The 21170-nt window shown below is 37.4% G+C and overlaps 1 protein-coding gene across 1 annotated transcript in view; it reads left to right on the top strand.

The window, feature by feature from the left end:
• htr2cl1 (5-hydroxytryptamine (serotonin) receptor 2C, G protein-coupled-like 1) overlaps positions 1–21170 on the top strand; it is a 377534-nt gene that overhangs the window by 130000 nt on the left and 226364 nt on the right. The gene's annotated exons all lie outside the window — the stretch shown is intronic.

Below are 21170 nucleotides of genomic sequence, written 5' to 3'. Positions count from 1 at the left end.
TTCTATTAAAATGTATCTGTTAGCTGGCTTTTGGTACTCTTAGTTAGCCTTACAGTACCTTTATTTTACTTATCTTAGTTTTTACCACGTAGACCTTTTATTAAACTATTAAAATGTTTTTAACTCTTAGCTGGCCATCGGTACCCACAGTTAGTCTTTGGTATCTATAATTCAGTTTTTATCATATCTCATTAACTGAGTTTTTTTTTTATCCTAGTCTAGTTTATGTTCACTTTCATTATATCCTAGTTTTTTTCCTCAGCTTTTTTATTTTTAGTTTATTTTTAGTATGACTTGTTTTAGATAAGTTTCACTCTGTATTTTTATGTAACTTTAAATTGGGTGTGTGTTTTCATGGCTTCTGTTTGGCTGAGGTTTTTAAACCCTAGTTTAGTTCATGTTATATTGTTGTTTGGTTCTCCTCAATTTATCTTTGGTTTATCTTTAGTACGACTTAGCCTTATTTAGTGTCTCATGTTTTAGATATGTTTAGCTCTATATTTTCGATATCGTTGTGTGTGTTTTATGACTCTGTATTTTTATGTTTGCATGTTGTACAGCACTTTGTACTGCCCTGTTGCTGAAAAGTGCTATATAAATAAATTTGACTTGACTTGACTTGAGTTATTGTAGGGAAAAGGGTATATTTTATTTTGAGATGGAGACGATGGAATTATTAATAATTCCTAAATTATAATGTTATGGGAAAAGAGGGAAATATTACATAAATCTATAAGTTTTAGTTTTCAGTCTCAACATTTAATTACCCTAAATCATGAGTTCTTCACTTCGGATTAAAATCATAATTGTATCAAAACACGCACACTGAATTACGTTTTTGCACTATTTATGTGACATTTATTGAACAGACAAATATAACACAAGTTCTGGCAAGTTATGAAAACATTGCACGTTTGAATATGGTAATAAGATACTGATCGAGCTGTTACAATGGCATGAAGGTTAAACAAAGTCTAATCAAATCTAAGAGGTTAAGATTTTTGAGGCAGAGGGGGTTTGAGAAATTAACTTTGCGTTATGGAAATGACGATTATTATTTTTAATTTGGCCACTTGAGTGAAACTAACTCTTATCGACCAGCACAGAGCAACACCAGAAGTTAGCCAGCAAAGGATTCAGAGATTTTGTCCTACCAAGAGAAGGATCCGTCTGGCCACTGTCTCTCGGTACCAGTCGGGAACCTTTAGGCCATGGTGGGAGGAAGGTGACCGGGAGGGCTCGTCTCCAGGGCACTTTCCATCAGCGTGAGCTGAGTCGAACCTTCTGCCGGTTCCAATGGTTCAGACAGTCGGCAGCTCGTCTTTAGCTGGCAGGTGAACGACTCTGGGATGGCCGTTTGAAGCTGGTTTGATGGTCATGCTGGAGGTGAAGAGTCAGTCTCATGAAGATGATGCAGGGGAATTTAATAAAGGCTTGAACTGTTACTTATTTCACTGACTTACTAAATTAGCATCAATGTTGACCTCTGAAATAAACTAAAAAATTATTAATGACAAAAATTTGGTTCAAAACGAAAAAGGTGATGAAGTCAGCAATGCGAAAAACAAGAGGAATAGAATTAAAAGTGGACAGGACGAGGAAAATGCACAGAGAACAAAAAAAAAAGAATCAAGGAGCAGGAACAAAGCCGGGGAACTTATAAACAAGGCTTGGGGTTGGCCTTTGCATGCTTACCGTCCAATCAGAGCTGTGGTTCTCAAAAGAAGGCAGGAGATTTCGGTGGTCATTTAGCCCAGTGGTTCTCAAACTGTGGGCCAAGTGCCATTGCAGGGAGAGCGCGAGATGGATGAATGAAAAAAAACAAACAGTGCCTGACTAAGCATAATGGACAGGTTTTTGACGGGGACAGGGTTTTTTTTTTGCACAGAGGCTTTTTTTTAAAATATATTGATAATAGCAAAGTTGAATATTGTTACAAATAAAAAGAAATATGTTTGAAATTAGATTAGATCTCTATTTTTGCACTACTTCATATCTGTGTCCTGTGGTACTATACATTATTCAGCGTCTTTTTCTTTTTAATTATTTACTGTGTTATTTAATTGTGTCCTTAACTGTTTACCTGTGAGTGCTGCAACTGGGAAAGAGAGTAACGCAATTTTAATTCTCTGTATGTATTGCACATATGAAGCATTGACAATTAAACTACTTGAATCTTGAATCTCTTTGTAGAATTTTATTGTAATCCATAGGGGAGCCCAGAAGAAAATCTTTGGGAACCACTGATTTAGTAGCCAATGAGCAATACTCCTCCTAGGAAAGGGGCATTTTGACACTTAAGGAGAAACTAACGTAGTTTGATCTTTGCATTCCTTTTCTGCCTCAAAATTAAATTTAGTTAGCAAAAGGGGAAGCAGACTCGATCAGTGATTAAATGAAGTCTTCTCACATGAAGTTAATCTCAATGAATCATGGTCTTTTGGCACTGTAAACACATATATTGATACACTTGCAACCTGATGGCAGGATAATGCTAATAATGTTTCATCTGTCATGTGATAAGCAAATGAATGAAAGCAAAACAGAAAATATATATAGACAACTACAAACATTAAAAGATGAAACATGTGACTGTTGAGGAGACAAAATATTACCTAAATGAAACTCAAACTTGAAAAAAACCTCTCCTCACGACGGACCGGAAAATGCAGAGAAACCAGGAGTCAAAAATGGTCAGAAACAGTATCCTCAATTTAAAAGATTTATTAGCCTTAGTACTAAGGGAGACACTCCTTACCAGCTCACAACAGGAACACCAAAAGATGTCTGAGCTAAATCACTAAAACATAGCATTTTAACCTGAACAAAGAACTGGCCCATCCTCCTTCGGTCATCTTTCCGGAACCCTGTATATGGACTTGTTTTTCATCATCTTCTGCAGGTGGTTTTCTTCGAGTGGGTTTCGGTTCCTAATTAACTGACTCCTCCAGACCTCGTTATCTTCGTACTTGGTGCAGGCAGTCACGTAAATCACAAACTCACATGACCTCACCCGTGCAGAGTTGTACTCATCCTCAGGTTAATAAAATCAATAGAATTACAGAACATTTATACATGATTCTAACTGGTAAGGAGTGTCTATATTATAGTTTCACTTCACATGACTCTTGTAACTGAAAGGAGAAAAACAATATTAGCACAAATATCACATTTTAATATGAGGGTTGCAGTCCAGAAACTTATTTGGAACAGATTAGAAAGTTCATATTTGGTAGGTATAGTTCAAACTTATACTAAGCAGAGACCAGGATGCTGGGGTACTTGAGATTAACTACATTTGAAGGAATGTGATAATTCCTTTGATCTCAGTAGACCGAAGGCGTTATCTGTTTCTTGAGTTTAAACAGGTCCTTCGTTGTTCTTTTCTCAGAATGTAAATTTCTTCCAAAGTACTACTATTGACATCTCGGTTTCGTCTTTCAAGCGAGAGGACTGAGAAGGGGGTGTAAATCCTGTTTAGAGTCAACAACAGTGATTAATGTATGCATTCTTTTAGTCTGCTGCGAAAGGGGTCTATTTTTCTCCTCCTGATAAGATCAGAGAGCCATCTGGGTTTCTTCTCAAAACACTGGGGGTTTTTAGTTTAGGTAAAACAGTCCATTTTTGTATTGGGCTGTTAATGCAAAAATAATCCAAACTGACTTGTGACCCTACATTGTTGTAAATCAATACTGTCAATACTTATTTTAATTTAAATATTTTCTTGTTTCTTACAGTTTCTAAATATCATGAATTTATTTTTATTTAAATTAAGTGATAATTTATTGTTTCTGCAAAATGTTGTATTTTTTTCATTTCTGTATTGACCACCTCTGAGAGTTGTTGGATGTTATTGCCAGTACAGCAGATACTAGTATCTTCTGCAAATTGCAATTTCATCAGGTTTGATACTTTGACTGTATCATTTGTATACAAATTGAGTAATTTTGGGCCCAACACTGACTCCTGAAGAACCCCACAAGTTATGTTTAATAAATCTGATTTCTGATTACCTAATTCTACAAATTGTTTCCTTTGTCCAGTGTAGCTTCTAAGCCAGTTTAATGCAACCCCTCTAATTCCATATCTTTCCAGTTTTTTTAATAAGATGTCACGATTGATGGTATCGTAGGCTTTTTTAAAATCTTGAAATACACCAATTGCAAATTTCTTTTTATCCATGCTATCTATGGTTTCTTCTGTTAACGCCCCCAGTGCCATGGTAGTTGAACTGTTTTCTCTAAAGCCATATTAGCAATCACACAGAATATTTTGCTTTTCAATAAAATCATCCAACTTTTTACTAAATACCTTTTTTAGTATTTTAAAGAACTGACAAAGTAGGGACACGGGTCTATAATTATTCAAAAATATGCTTTTCACCAGATTTAAATAGAGGAATAACCTTTGCAATTTTCAATGTATTTTGAAATGCTCCAGTTAAAAATGACAAGTTGCAGATATAAGTCAGTGGGTCTACAATATCATCAATTATTTTCTTGCTAAGTGACATGTTAATTCCATTCCAATCCATTGATTTTTTTATAGTTACATTGGGTAACTATTTCCCTAATTTCTTTTTTGTCTACAGGTTTCAGGTACATTGATATACTTCTTATTATATAATTTTTCAGAATGTCTCCATCCTGTAGATTTGAATCATTTATTTGTTCTGCTAACTTAGGCCCCACATTTACAAAATATTCATTAAAGCCATTCACTAACCCAAATATTTCATTCAGGGTTTTGTCATTTTGAATAAAATATTCAGGGTGAGTAGTTTCAGAAGAATTCTTTCTTATCAAACGATGTAAAGTTTTCCATATTCCTTTAATATTTTGTTTATTACTTTCTAATATTTTAAAATAATATTCCTTCCTACATTTTCTCATAATTATAGTTAATTTATTTTTATAGGTTTTATAATTTTGCTCTTCTTCAAATGTTTTATATTTTATAAATTGTTTATATAGATTCTTCTTTTTCTTACATGCGCTTTTTAATTCTTTAGTATTCCATGGTTTATCTTTGTGTTTCTGCCTGTACTTGAAAATGACAGTTGGGCCGTTTTTATCATGAAGTGCTTTAAATATTTTTAGAAATATCTCAAAAGCTTTATCGATATTATTTTCTTCGCACAACAGTTTTGAGTTCTGCGACTGTAAATCAGTTCTTAATGCACCTTTTGAGTCTTCTGACATTATTCTTTTGTATATGATGTTGGTAACCTCTTTTACTTTTCTACAAACCCCTTTGAGTATCACAGTTACTGGCAGATGGTCACTAATATAATTTATAAGAAGTCCACTTCTCAATGTACTTTCCATATAATTAGTAAATATATTGTCAATCAGGGCTGTCAAAGTGAGGGTAGCTGTTGCTTTTGTTTTACAATTTAAAAAATAAATAATTTGCGGGTGTTCTACATAACTGCACAAATATTACATGTATAATATTTGCTGTAAAATTTTGGCATAAATAATTTTAAGAGTAATCGATTTCAAACATATACAGTATACACACCTTGGTGCCTTTTTGACTCTGTGGAGCTCAACAGTTCTGCAACAGAAAAATGTCATATTTTTAAACACCTTTACAGTCATACTTTGTTTTTATAGTTATCATGGACATTTATGCTTCTGATCTGACCATATGTCACAGATATACTGTCTGACAACAAAAATCTGGAATCTGAGGCCAAAGCATAACTGTAATATCAAGCTAATATTTATTAGCCTAATGAAGATTATGTTGAGGACAATTCTAAATGGTGGTTGACACTTACTTTATTTGCAAATGTCATTATCAGGTGGGGAAAAATGTATGTCAACAAAAAACAACAGCTGTAATATTTGGAGGAGTCTCTGGTTAAGATTGCTCCTGAACTGTTGCTAATGCTAGCTGCTGTTTACATTTTAACTTGCAACTGATGTACACCTAAACTACAAGCAGACACATAAAATAACAGTAAAAACCTGGACTATTAAAGACAAGTTTCTTAAAGTGATATAATGTCAAAAAAGTGGTTTTTGTCACCTCCCTTGATAACCTATACAGAAGCACCTGAGCTGTCTCTTTCAGCTACACAGGTATTCACCTTAAATACTACAGCTTCTCTGAACCACTAATAAGTTGTATCAGTGGCGGCTGGCCAATAGAGGGTGCTAGGGCGCCGCCTCACCACTCACATTACCTTGAATAAGACTACAGGGCTTATGTCAAAAGCACATTGGCAGTCAGTAGGTTATAAAGATTTACTAAAGTACGATGCATTCTATGGAGCTAAATTGGGGCCAAATGTTTTGTTAATTTGAAAAAAGAAATTTTAATCGAAAACTAAAACTTGAAATTAAAGCTTGAGTTTTAGTCCAAACTTGAAAAATTCAATCATGTATTCAAACTAAAATTTTTTATTAATTTTTATTTTTCACTTTTCCATATTTTGATATTTGAGGATTTTTTCAATTCAGTTTTTATGTTTTTAGGATCAAAGCTTATTTTTACCAGCTTCAGAACTTTTTTTCCAATTTCAGATCTATTTTTTACTTTCATATCAGTTTTTTTTTTTTCAGTTTCAGACTTTTGGCACCGAATTTAGGTCTGTTGTATTGATACAATAGGTCAAAAGTAAAGAATAACTTGAAATTCACACTTGGGAGGATGTGCTGAAAAAGATTACTCCAAACATGGCAGATTAAACCATTTTAAAGTGAAATATGAAGGATAATTAAAAATAGACCAAAAACATTCAGTTTTACCCTACACCCCAAAAAGGAGGAACTGCTACTCTCTCTCTCTCTCTCATTAGCTCTTGCTGTTTTTCTTTTTTCTTCACATTTTGAAAGTTTCCCAGTAACACAGATTCAAGGAGGCAAAGGGAAGTTGCAAAAAGAAAGGAGGGTTTTGTTGCTACAGAGTCGTCTCAGCTCTGTAGGGAAAATTTCAAACCAGAGAACTCTAAGAACTAACAGGTTAAAAACAGGTTTAGTAAAGTGTGAGATTAACTTTAGTTTTACATATGAATCATAGACATTTCTGTTAGCATGTACAGTAAAAAAAAAAACCTCCTCATAGGAGATGAGATGAGAAGTTGAAGACAGATGGGGTCACAGCATCTCTAAGCCAGTCCTGTTAAAGTCCTCTGGTTTGAAATGTTCAATACAGATAATGGTGTCGCTTTTGTATGAGCCAGTGAATCTAACAACAAATTTCTTGGAAACAGACTTTAGGGTGATGTCACGTGATGAGAGCCAAACCTTTTGTCCAGGGAAATACTGTGGGGCTGGGATCCTTCTGTGATTAGCCAATCTGTGGTTCTGTTCTGAGGTGCAGTAAGTGTTCTGGACCAGATGTGCTTACAGCAGTGGTGGACTGAGGTAACCAAGATTTCTTTCTGGTGGAATGGATCAAATGGATTAAATGGATTAAATGAGCTCTGACTGAGGATGGAAGCATGGGCGCTGGGCCTTTGTCAGGGTCATCAGAGGAGAACTGTCAGGACAGAGGGTCTGGCTTAACATTCTTAGAACCTGGGCGATAAGAAATGGAGAGATTAAAGTGGGAGAAGAACAAAGACCAACAGACCTGAGAGATTTGGCTGACTGTAGGTATGAGAGATTTTTGTGATCAGTCCAGATCAACACGGGATGTTCGGCTCCCTCTAACCAGTGGCACCACTCCTCTAAGGCCAGCTTAATAGCAAGGAGTTCCTGATTCCCCACGTCATAATTATGTTCTGCAGGAGAAAATCTCCGAGAAAAGAAGGCACAAGGATGAAGCTTGTCATCAGATCCAGAACATTGTGAGAGGACTGCTCCACCCCCTATCTCAGAAGCATCCACTTCAACAATAAATTGCTTAAGGGGATTAGGTTGAATGAGAATGGGAGATTGAGAAAAGAAGGCTTTTTAGTTCAAGAAATGAACCGGCCTCGGGTGACCAGGCGAACTGAGTCTTTGTGGATGTGAGAGCAGTTAGCGGAGAGGAGGTTTGGCTGTAATTCTTGATAAAGTGGCAGTAGAAGTTAGCAAATCCTAAAAATCTTTGGAGCTGTTTACGAGATTACAGGGTAGGCCAGTCGAGAACTGCTTGGTATTTTACTGGGTCAGTGTGGACCTGTCCGCCCTCATAAATGTCACTTTCAATGTGAGGCCAGCTAGAGGGCCTTACTGACACAACTCGTGATCTGCTTGGCTATCGCAATTATCTATCAACTGTATTTGCCCGTTCACTTACAGTGCACAGACGCCTGCATTGTTGATTCTGAAAGCCCGGGCAGATTTCATACGGCCTGGCAACATAAAGTAGCTGAATTCTGATTGGATAAAAACAACAGCACTGAAAGGAGCATAATATGACATGAAGAGAATATGAATACTTTTAGATATCTAGGGAAAGTAAATTCAAAATTAAAATAACCTTTATCATATTTATGATCATGATTTCTGGTTATGTTAGGCCAGCAGAGAAGGCCTTGTTGGCCCTGACGGCCCACCACTGAATCATAGGGATGGTGAGGTGGCAAAAAAATGGCCTTGTGTTTGCTGAAAACCGGACTTAGATCATGATATTCCATAGGGACCAGGGAGAGATCTGGGGGGTCTGCCTTATCATGAGTTGGTGGGCGCGGACCTGGGGAAATGGCAGAATGAAGACAGGTGGAGTGACAACTGACAGACCAAGACTCAATATCGAGATCTGAGCTGTTGAGATGGGGATTATGTTTCTGTAACCAGTCAAAGCCTAAAACAACAGAAGCGTGAGAAATGGGGAACACGTAGAAAGAAATTCCTTCATATAATTACCGAAAATTATGAATTGGAGCGGTTTGGTCATGTGTCTGATTTGTGGCAGGGAGCCTCCATCCAGAGCAGAGACATGCAAGGGAACGGATAATGGTATGGTTTCAATGTAAGCCTGTTTAACGAGGGCTGAGTCAATGAGATTTTGTTCACAACCAGAATAAATGAGAGCAGAGAGCTGAGTAAATCTTTCTTGAAGCAAAGGGTGGCAGGGAGTAGAAATTGGGGAGAAGAACTTACTCTGCTGATCTTCTGGAGCTCTTGCAAGTTGTACATTTAATAATTAGGTAGATCAGATTTCACTGGTATAAAGACACAATAAATTGATGCATCAAGATTTCTGTTGTGCCATTCCATTGGTAGGTGGAACTCATACCTGGGAATGAAGTCATATTTGACTTAATTGTGTTCCAGTTCTGCCATTGCTCCAAGACGTGGGCTGTGGTTCAAGCTGGATTCTGGTGGCCCTCTTGGAGAAGGGACCCTCAAGAGTTTGTCAAGGTCTGCATCAACTGTTCCCAAGCTCCTCAGACCACTGCCCATTCCTCATCGACCTTGGTCCAATGTTTCCATGGATTTTGTCACAGGCCTCCCTTTCTCCAAAGGCAACACTGTGCTCTTAACTGTTGTCGACAGATTCTCTAAGATGACGCATCTAGTACCCCTCCAGAAGTCACCTTCGGCTCCTGAACTTGCTCAGGCGATGGCCAGGGAGGTATTCAGGCTCTACGGGGTTCCTCGCAACATCGTGTCAGACCGGGGTCCTCAGTTCATCTCTTGTTTTTGGGGTGAGTTTTGTTCACTTCTGGGTATTGACATCAGTCTATCTTCAGGTTTCCATTCTCGGACCGATGGTCAGACTGAAAGAATGAACCAGGAGGTTGAGACCAAACTTTGTTGCCTAACTATGGACACGCCCAACCGTTGGTCTTTGGAACTCCTGTGGATTGAATATGCCATCAATGGACTTCCATCCACTGCCACAGGTCTGTCTCAATTCCATGTTGTTTATGTTTATCAGCCTCCTGTCCTCTCTGTGCACGACAGACCTGTTCAAGTATCTGGGGCCCATGTATCGGCTCGCCATTGCATGAGAGTTTTAAGAAAGGTCCGAGCAGCCCTACGCAAAACCTCAGCAGTTTATGCCCGGAATGAAAATCATTGTTGAATCAAGGCACTGAGATACCTGGTTGGTCAAAAGGTTTGTCTGTCCTCCAAGGATTTGCCCATCAGAGTGGAGAATTGCAAGTTAGCACCTCATTTTGTGGGATCTTTCCCAATCACCAAGATCCTAAACCCTGTGGCGGTCAAACTCAGACTTCCTAAAAAGGAGGAGTGCATCCTTCTTTTCCTGTCTCCAGAATTAAACCTGTTTTGTCTTCCAGACTTTGCCTGTTTCTGACCTTGCCTCTCATCCTCAGTCCCTGATCTAGTTTCATGTGCCTGCCTGTTGCCAAACCAAGCCTGACTCTGACCACCGCCCTTCGTCTGCCATTTCGGATCAACACTCAAGTGCCTACCTGTTGCTGAGCCATGCCCGACCTTGGACCGCTCGTCGTCTCACTCCTTTGTGGTCCATCTGGATTCAACCCGCCGTGAGTTCCTTGTTCTCTGGAGTGTGGATTCCCCTGGAGTCCGGTCAATAACCCCTGGAGAACTGTTGCTCTTAATAAACCCTGTTAACGCTTGCTCCTCATGTCTGGCTGCATTTTGGGTTCTGGCTGATTTTCTTTACCTTACAAAAGTAGATCATGGATGTGTAGCATCTCTGAAGCCTTTAAATTTTTTGTAATTTTATCATTTGTGAGCATTTTATTTTGAAGTCATTGATGGAGTTTCTGTGAAGTCAGCTTGAACTTCAGAGGTAATTTGAGTTTTTAAGAATGTTTTTTTTTTCTTATGTCTTTTGCATTCATCCATCTTTCCATTTTTTTGCATCTTCTTTTCTTTTTGGATCACATAGAGCTGGTACCTATCTCTAGCAGTCACTGTGCAACAGGCAGGGCACACCCTGAACAGGTGCCAAGTCCATCACAGGGACACATAAAAACAAACAACCAATCACATCTAGGGACAGTTTTGAGTCACCAATGAGCCTAACATTCATGTTTTTGGTCAGTGGGAGGAAACTGCAATACTCTGAGAAAATCTACGCATGCACAGAAAGAACATGTACACTCCACACAGAAAGGCTGGGAAGTGATCCTGTAACCTTCTCACTGTGAGGCAACAGCTCTCACTCGCTGTTCTGTCGTACCGCCCTCTTTCATGTTTTATTTTGTTTAAATCTGTCCCTCTTAGCATTTAACTCCATTTTGGAGGGACAAGTGATTTCTGACACCAGAATGTAAAACTGTTGCATTTAGGGAGACACCTGTTTTTGTGTTTAATCCTGAAAGAAAATTATAAACTCATTACATAAACATTTTTTTATGTTTCACTCATAAATGTGCTCCTATATGCCCTTTAAAGTCATAATGCATGGTTTTCTTCACATTCCCATTCTTTTTGCGTCCCACAGAATTTCTGCCTTTTTTTCCTCTTTATCTTTGTGTTCTTCTCTCCCCCTCTCCATCTTCTTCCTGTCTCTCTTTCTATGTGGCAATGAATACTGAATCAGTCAGAAACAGAAGATGCGTGGGGTCTCCCGAGAGGAGGCAGAAAAGCACAGAAAATGCACACACACACAAAAAGAGAAAACATAATGCACAAATTCATACAGACCCATGCCACAGTAATAAAACCCTTTGCTTCATATAAATACATTCATCCACAGGAAAATGTACACTAAGGGAGATTTATAGCTTTGATAAATCTCAACTGTAATTTTTCTTATCAGTAATCTGCAGCTTCGAATAGCTTTTTAACCACAGGTAAACCATGGGACATGACATGACATGGCATTTCTGCCCCAAATCAAAAAAACAAACAAACAAACAACAAAAAAAAACATTTTACATGCACAGAAAAAGACTTTTCCTTTTTTAAAATGACTGCTTGGTTATTCAACCAACACTTATTTTTTCCTTTCTATGTCTCTCTATACTTTTTTGCATCTTTGTCTGTCATGGCGTTATGCAAAGCAGCTCCTCCTCCTCTTCTGCCTCCTTTTTGATTAACATAATGCTGAGAGCTTTTGTGTGTGATCTCCCTCAGTGAGCATGAAGGCCCCATGTTGCCAGATTAAAAGTTTACACTTGGCAAAGGAGTGGAAACAGGAGTTGCATAACACTTAACATACTGTGAAAACACATGCTCAGTTTTACAAGAGTAAAGATTGTATAGCAGATTTCTTTTTTTTTTTTTGTCTTACCACCAAACAGACATTTTAACTTTATGAGTAAATGAAAACAAAAGTCATAAATAGAATGTGTGATTTAATTCAAAGCTTAGGTAAATCTGCTTGTAACCCTCTTTTAATGCAAATAGTGTGAATGCCTATCAGGATTCACACTACAGAGATCCATTTTCAGTTTATTTTATACAATTTTTGTCCACTAACTCAATTCTGCATTTTTTTTAACTATTTCAGCTCTTCATATACCAAAAATGTTCAGCTCATTAAAGATATTTCAGCTATGACATTTGGTATTTAGGAAATTTATACTTTTTGAAATATTTAGCTTTTTTGGCCATTTTTGTCTTCATTGATAATGAATGAAGCTTATTTCACAGCCTTGTCTGTGCTCTAACTCATGTAACACAGGACATGCTGTACAAATTGCAATCACCAATCTATACTGAATACTAATCAATAATTCAAGATAGTTGCCAAAGCAGTACAACAATGGTAATAACTCATTTTTTTCAGGTTATTTCTGTTAATTTCAGCTTATTTGTGACTCATTCAGCTTTGTTTCACTAATTTAATTTATGTTCCTCTTAGCTTCTTGTTAATCAGCTTAGCTTTTTTCTGCTTTTTTAACAACCTTTGCCAATTTAGGCTATTTTGTGCTCCTTTCATCCTTTTCTGCTCCTGTAACATTGTTTCCCTAATTTCATTTTTTTCCTACTAATTTAGGCATTTTGTGCTACTTTCAGCTTCTTAATGCTAATTTTAGACTTTTTGTTCTCCTTTTAGCTTTCTCCTGCTTATTCTTTCCTCTTTACATATTTTAAATAAGCTTTAGCTTATTCAACAGCTTTCAGCAAAATTATTCAACAATAAGTATTTGCATTTGCATTTCCACAGGATATGGCCCGGAGGTACACCTGCAAGCTTCTTTTTGGATGTTCAGTGAAGAAATATTATCCACTGTGATCAGAGATAAACAAAAAATCTAACAAGATCATAAATGGAACCTGTTAAAGGTTATTCTAAAATATATATTTTGTCATTGTATTGAAGGTTCAGATTTAACATCCCTCCATCCAGTCTTTACTCAATTGTTTCTGTTCAGGGTATCTGGGAGATGGTGACGAGCTTCAGTGGTCATTGGACAAAGGCTACTTTGCTAACCTTTCACTAATTTGATCCTCCATTCTGCTCCTTCTGTTTGTTTGTTTTTGAACAACTTGAAAAACTCACTTTAATCTTTCTCTGCAACTTTTAACAAAGTCATTCAGGACTCAGCATTCACACTGCATTTTTGCAGGAAATGCAATTTCTCTTGTTTAAATTTGCTGATTTTTAATTTTTTTTTTTTTTTTTTTTTACAGAGATCTATATCCAGCAGTCTAAACTCAATCATGCAGGAGTACTTGAAACCCAGGTTTTGGTCAAATTGTGTTTTTGTTTGTTTGTTTGTTTTGTTTGTTATTCTTGTTTTTTGTTTTTTTTTTCTTCTTGAAGTTTTAAAGCTTGATTAAATTACCCAAAAGTCATCTTCAGGTAGTTTAACTCCAAAAATGAATGCCAACATTTTAGACAAAGCTTTTTTGTGGTCTGTTGGTGCTCCGAGGATGTGTTGAGGATGACTCTCAGCTACTACCACATCAATTTTAAGCTCAATATCTGTCAAATTGACTGTGTTATTGACAATGTTGTGTTTTCTAAAGTCAGTTGGCTGTGGTGGCCATTGTGAATAGGGTAGACTCCAAAAGCTAATCAGTTGTGTATATTCAACTTACTAGTGAACTATCACAAAGACAGTTTTTCAAGTAACCAGGATTGTACCTGAAAGAGTAAATTTAAAAACGAACTGTCTTGTCTAAATAACCCCCTGAGGGATCCCAAGGTGTGCCCCCGGCCAAGGTGACTGACCAGGTCCTTCTGGAAGGAGGACTGGCCAGTCACCTTGGCCAGTACACCAGGAGACGTGGAGGAGGCTGTAGGAGGGCTACAACCCAGCAGCAGGACCGCTACCTCTGCCTTTGTGCTAGGAGGATCAGGAGGAGCACTGCCAGAGCCATGCAAAATGACCTCCAGCAGGCCACAAATGTGCATGTGTCTGCACAAACGGAGCATTCTGCTGCCTGCAACATCCTTCAGCATGACTGGTACCATTACTGAGCGGGTCACTAATGGTGTGGGGTGGCATTTCTTTGGAGGGCCGCACAGCCCTCCATGTGCTCGCCAGAGGTAGCATGACTGCCATTAGGTACCGAGATGAGATCCTCAGATCTCAGACCATATGCTGGTGCGTTTGGCCCTGGGTTCCTCCTCATGCAGGACAATACTAGACCTCATGTGGCTGGAGTGTGTCAGCAGTTCCTGCAAGATGAAGGCATTGAAGCTATGGACTGGCCCGCTCATTCCCCAGACCAGAATCCGATTGAGCACATCTTGGACATCATGTCTCGCTCCAACCACCAACGTCACGTTGCACCACAGACTGTCCAGGAGTTAGCGGATGCTTTAGTCCAGTTCTGGGAGGAGATCCCTCAAGAGACCATCCGCTACCTCATCAGGCGCATTCCCAGGTGTTGTAGGGAGGTCATACAGGCAGGTGGAGGCCACACACAATACCGAGCCTGATTTTTGATGTGTTTTAAGGACATTAAATCAAAGTTGGATCAGCCTGTAGTGTGTTTTTCTACTTTAATTTTGTGTGTGACTCCAAATCCAGGCCTCCATTGGTTAATAAATTTGATTTCCATTGATGATTTTTGTGTGATTTTGTTGTCAGCACATTCAACTTTGTACAGAACAAAGTATTCAATGAGAATATTTCATTCATTTAGATCTAAGATGTGTTATTTCAGTGTGCCCTTTATGTTTTTGAGCAGTGTATATATATATATATATATATATATAATTAGCACAGAAATCCAATTACACCTCAAAATAGTTAGGTACGAAAGAAACAGAAGTTGATTTAAATGATGTCATGCAAAATTAACAACAGTGTAAAATCTGCTTTTGTCTTTTAACTGTTGTGTCTAGGCATTACCATCAGTGTGTGGATGAAGGGGTGAATGATTGTAGTGTAAAGCGCTTTGGGGTCCTTGGACTAGATAAAGCGCTATATAAGTGCAAGCCATTTACCATTTACCATTACCTTGTCAGTTCAGTCAGAATGTAACTGTTTCTCCAAACTGAGGTCATTTAAAACGTTGTTCATGACTTTTCACAAAAAGCAATTTGAAAAGATCAGATCTGTAGCTTTAAACCTTGTAATGCACATGTAACACAAAACCAAACCACCAAATTTCAGCCATAACCATGAGAATGATACACATTCTGTTTCTTTTGTTTGGTTTAGGGATGAGCCTTTTTCCCATGAAACTTTATTCTGCAATTTGATCCTAATAATTTGAGTTTATGGTTTACCTGACCCCAACTTAACCCTATGTTTGCATCATCAGTTTATCTGTTGAACCGGTCAGGGACTTTTTTATCGTTTATATTAACCTGCCACTAGATGTTTGGCATTAAATGCATCATTCACATGAAACTCTCATATCTATCTGACATCTATCTGTGTAGTTGTAGGACTTCAGGTCAGCATGCAATTGAAACCGATATGTGAATATGTGAAGACAAAAAGTAAAACAGAATAAAGCCTGACTGGATTGAACAAAACTTGGATCCATGGCAGAGAACATCTGGCTTATCACATAAAATCTAAATCTGTATATTTGATTGTGTTTTGTTGGGCGTGTTGGTTCACACTAACAACCTTCTAATTGGGAACAATGCATCATAGGAACTATGGCTGTGGGACACTTAGTAAAATGAAAGCAGGTGATGTACAGTAGGATCACTCCAGTAGCTGTGCCTTGACGATAAGAAGCCCAAGAGACGTGTTGGTACATAAACAGGTTTTATACTTTTCAAGAGATAAGAACTGTATGCCCTGTGTGTATGATTTACTCCTATGACCTGACTGCTTTACTTTTCCACTTGGTCATAAAAGACCAATGACAGCCTTAAGTACTATGTGTTTGTTCCTTCAGGCGAGTAGAGAAGGTGACACAGAGAAGATGTGGCAGTAAACACAAAAGGACAGCGAAGACAGTGAGGATATGACAGGGCAATCTTTAGGAGAGCAGGGTGGAGATAGGGATTTACAGGAAGATAAAAACAGAATGAATAAATTGGACGAAATCAAGGGAAAGAGCAGGATTCAAGGACAGTAAAAAATTTATAGCATAAGACAGTGCCAGAAATTAGAGAGAACAAGGCAGATATATTTAAAGGTGTCAAATGGAAGGGACATATAAAAAACTGTTGAATGACAAATTATCTGAAATAGAAGAGTGAAAATAAAGGTCAAGGAAAGAACAGATCATTATCTTGGTGGGCAATAATGTATTCATAATTGTCTGTGTGTGTGAGTGTGTAAATTGACACAGAATCTAAGTCAGCAAAGCAGGATTTTTCATAGCTACAGTCAACTGCAGTTTTAATTACCTTCACCAAGGAGGTTATGCTTTTGGTAGGTTTGGTTGTTTGTCTGTTCACATGATTACTTAAAAACTAACTAAAATTTTCAGGAAATGTTAAGGTTGTAACAAGAAACAATTAATTAGATTTTGGTGGATCGGATTCACAATCCGGAGCAGACTTTTAATGACTCTATGGCCTTGACAGAGGTTTGCGCTCCATGAGTGCTTCTAGTTTCTGTTAATGACCAAGTGACTGAATCTTCATTGCTTCATTGCTTCATTGCAAGAGTTTATCTTAAAATCAAAACACATTTATTCACATTCAGCGCTGAAAGGGAGACGTGAGAAAAAGACCCTTACCAAAGTTCAGCCTACATCTCAATCTAACTTCCTGTTCGATGTACTTTTGTTACTCAAAAAGCAAAACATCAGTCACATCTGGTATTTTACCATGTCAGTGTTTTTCCATTCTCCTCGTGGAGAGCCGCTTCCTGGATTTCATGACGTCATCTCATCATGTGATCTCTATGACCTGCTATTATCCTTTACATTGTTTCTGGGCTCTGAACTCTGGTAAAAAGAAACTTCATGGTCTTACATTTTATATAACTTTTATATATAACATTTTATATAACTTCACAATGTCAAGACTAAAATTGCTCTAAATTTGGTCTAAAAGTAAAAGTTTTTGAACATCTAGGTTTGCTTGTAGACATTGATTTACAAATTAAAGTGATAATGAATCAGTAAACACAGAAATAAACAACATTAATCATAAATTCAGGGAGATTGTGTAATCATTGAAATTTAACTTAATGAAGAAGTAATTGTGAATTAATTGATATTTCAACCACCAGCTGCCCACTCTATCAGTTAACAGTTGAAAGGACAAGAAAGACATAAAATAAAATGTTTACAGATTTTTTTTTTTGCTTCTATTTTTATCATATAACATTGTAATAACCTAAAAATCTAATAGATACTATGTAGTCACAGTGTAGCTACATTACAAATTCATGCATTATCATCATTGGCCAATCAATAGTATACATGCACTGAGTGTTTATCAGTCATGAAAAGAATTTGACCAAAAATTGTTTTGGTCAAATCACTACTACCAATGAAACCCAATACAATATTACATACATCAAACAATGCATGGAATTTTTTGTCTTAGTCAATGTATCAAACTTTTAATTTGGCATTTGAGCCAAAGCCCTGACTACAATATAATTTCGCGATGTTGCGATCGCAACTATTAATGCAAAATTTAGCAAACCTCGCGAAGTCGCAACTTTGTGCAACTTTGCCCCAAACACAGCAACTTTAACCAAAATAACTGACAAAGAAGAGATGTGACGTCACATCCTGTTAACATCAGAATGCCAGGAGCATGTAGGAGCAGCGACCAAAGTCAAAATGTGCGCTAATGCTTCACATTTGCCCACAAAGATTTCAGCCAAACACTGCAGTGAAGTTAGTTTTAAGTTGGATATTATAGGGTTCCATTAGTGCCAAAAAATATGTTTATGTGTCTATGTAAGGTGTGTATGTAGCATGCTATGTATATGTTAAGTGATATGTTAGGTGATATGTTAGATGTATATGTAAAGTGATATGTATAGTGATATGTAAGGTGATATTTAAGGTGATATGTTAGGTGTATATGTTAAGTGACATATTGATATGTGTGGAACATAGACACAACGCAGTATATAGGCATGTTACAATACATACACACCTAACATATCACCTAACATATCACCTTACATATACACCTAACATATCACCTTACATATCACCTTACATATCACCTAACATATACATAGCATGCTACATACATGCCTTACAAAGACACATAAACATATTTTTGTCACTAATGGAACCCCATAGTATATTGGATATTTGCGCTCCACGGAGTTAGCGGCGTCTAGCTGACTTGGCCGTCCCTAAGTGAGCCGCCATGCGAGAGAGAAGGGGCCGGCAAAGAACGGATGGCCGACATTAGCGTTCCTGTTTTGGGTCAGCCGTGAGCTAGACGCTGCTAACTCCGCGGAGCGCGAATATCCAATATCCAACTTAAAACTAACTTCACTGCAGTAGCAAACCAGTTTCCTATCCAGTTGCACGAGTGTGTGTGTGTGTGTGTGTGGGGGGGGGGGCTGTTTTGCATGTCCTGCAGTGTAATCATCAAACATAAACGCATCAACAAACACTTTGTGTCTGCACAATCTAGAAATTGTCATGAATGTAGGTTTATAAGCTATCAAAGTTCTCAGTTCTGTATTCTAGCCCTTGCATATTTATTTTTTTTTGCCTACCTTTGCCCACATCATACAAATGATGGCCCACTTAAGAAAAAACGATTATTTACAGCTTTTGCAACAATATTATAATGATTGACCTTTTTATTTATTTATTTGTCTTTTTAAACATTTATTATGGCTTTGTGTGAGCACATCAAATTTAATGTCTAAAAAAATGTAAGTCCTGCCAATTCCACAAATGCTTTCCTCTTTCCTAAAAGTTGCTCTTTTATTTACAATTTTCTCTTTGCATTCCCTTGTCAGACTTATTTCTTTTCTTCCTCATTTTCTCTCTGACAGATACACACATAAGCACACAGACACCTATACAGGTATGCTCGAATACCCTCTCATCTCTCAATAACTGACTCACCCACATTCTCTAGACTTATATTCTCAGACTGCATATGTATGCATGTCTGAGAATACAATTTAAATCTCTTGCACACAGTGTAATACAGAGCCAGGCTTAAAGGGTAGAACAAGGGTCTGATAATGTATTATCTGCATTGGTCAAGCTTCTGTAGCCAGTTGGCACATAAACAAACATAAGGAAGGTTGACTGAAAAGGAGTAAAATAAGCAGGCATAACAAAGAATATTACTTCTTTTGGTTTAGGCTTGTCAGCTTGATGCCTACAAAGAGGAGAGAAACATTGTGCCCATTTCACAAATGTGGTGGCTTCTTTTTTCCATCAGGACCCATTTATTGGAAGCAATTACATGGGTCAAGCTGTATTTTAATGAAGAAATAATCAATGTCAAGGCACAAGAAAGTCTGTTGTGGAGAATGAGATAAAGGCGAACAAAAAAAAAAGAGGCCATAACCATAAAAAGGAATAATGAGATGAGAGGTTTGATTTACTCATGGGTCATGCAAGTTTAAACCTCAGCCAGTAATCATCTGGATTCTGTTTGAGGTGCTGAAGATGCACATGCAACACTGACTACAAAAAGAAAAAAAGAAAAAAAGAAATTACCCTAAATTCAAACTTTTTTTGTACCAGTAGTTTATTTGCATAATTGGAAAGGTTTCATGTGACAAGCTTGCCACCTCTGTGTAATAAATATTTCCTGAGCAATTTAATCAAGAATAAAAATATGTAAATTTGGACACAAATTGCATTCATCGACTGCTTAAAATTGGCAAAATGGGAATAAGCAAGAGCTCAGTTGCACTTTGTTAACACAGAAAGAAAATTTGAACCTAATACAGATCCATCTTTTTAAATGTGTTTGTCCAGACCAGCTGGGAGAAATGAATGTGTAGAGTAAGTCCTTAGGCCTTCATTCAGCAGGCAGAGCTTGATAAACTTATATAAAAAAACATCCAAAACGCTCTGGACCAAGTGCCTAAACTAACTTGTCTCATTGTACAAAAGCTGCAGCTCCAGACTTAATTCCAACAAATATATACACAAAATTCTGTCAGTCCTTACCCAAATTTTTGAGTCTGGCAATGTTGACTGGTAGAGAGAAAATTTGCTTCAGCTTATTTTTTGAACAGTGTACAGTGTAGTTCTGACAAACTAATGGCTAGTCTGAGGGGGAAAAAGACCATGATGTCCTATAACACAGCAAATCTAAAAAACATGCTAACATTATTTTATAAACCTTTACATTGCTGTCAGAATAACCATACACAGTTATTCCAGCAGAAATAGCATGATATTCTTGCTGTGGAGCCTGAGGCTGCATCAGAAGTGCTACAGCTAGTTTCTGATGCTACTATGTATGCTTGAAAATAACTGCAAAATTCTCTCTAAATAACCATGTAATACTAAATGTATGCTAGTGTAAAGACTTATAAAACAACTTTCACACAAACTGCTATAGATTTTTTTAGAATTGAAGTTGCTTTAGGATGACAGCAATCCACTTTGTTTTTGTCTGTGTTGTGATTAGCCATTAGCTCTGGTCTGGTCATAATGAAACTGTAGTTTTCCAGACTGAGGTCATTTAAAGAGCCATCTACTTCAAAACCTTTTGTTCATTAGGAGATCCTCAGAACCCTGTTTCAAAAAATATAAATCATAACTTTACATGTAATACCATAATTTACAAACATGTGGGATGTTTGGCTAAATTGAAATTCACCATAAACCACAAAGTTGTCATGGTTTTAGTAAGATAGTTGACCCACATGCAGAACCAAGCTCTCAGGAAGCCAGAAGCAGTTTCAAAAGTTTATTGTATAAAGAATCGAATCCAACTTGGTTTGAATTCCATGGGCACTCAGGTTCAGGAAGCTCAGGACGCCGTCAGGTACTTCAGCAAAGAACACAAAGTTAAAG

Source organism: Kryptolebias marmoratus, linkage group LG7 (genome assembly GCF_001649575.2).
Source record: "Kryptolebias marmoratus isolate JLee-2015 linkage group LG7, ASM164957v2, whole genome shotgun sequence".
Taxonomy (NCBI): domain Eukaryota; kingdom Metazoa; phylum Chordata; class Actinopteri; order Cyprinodontiformes; family Rivulidae; genus Kryptolebias; species Kryptolebias marmoratus.
Note: the sequence above shows the minus strand (reverse complement) of the source record. Positions and strands in the feature narration are given on the sequence as shown.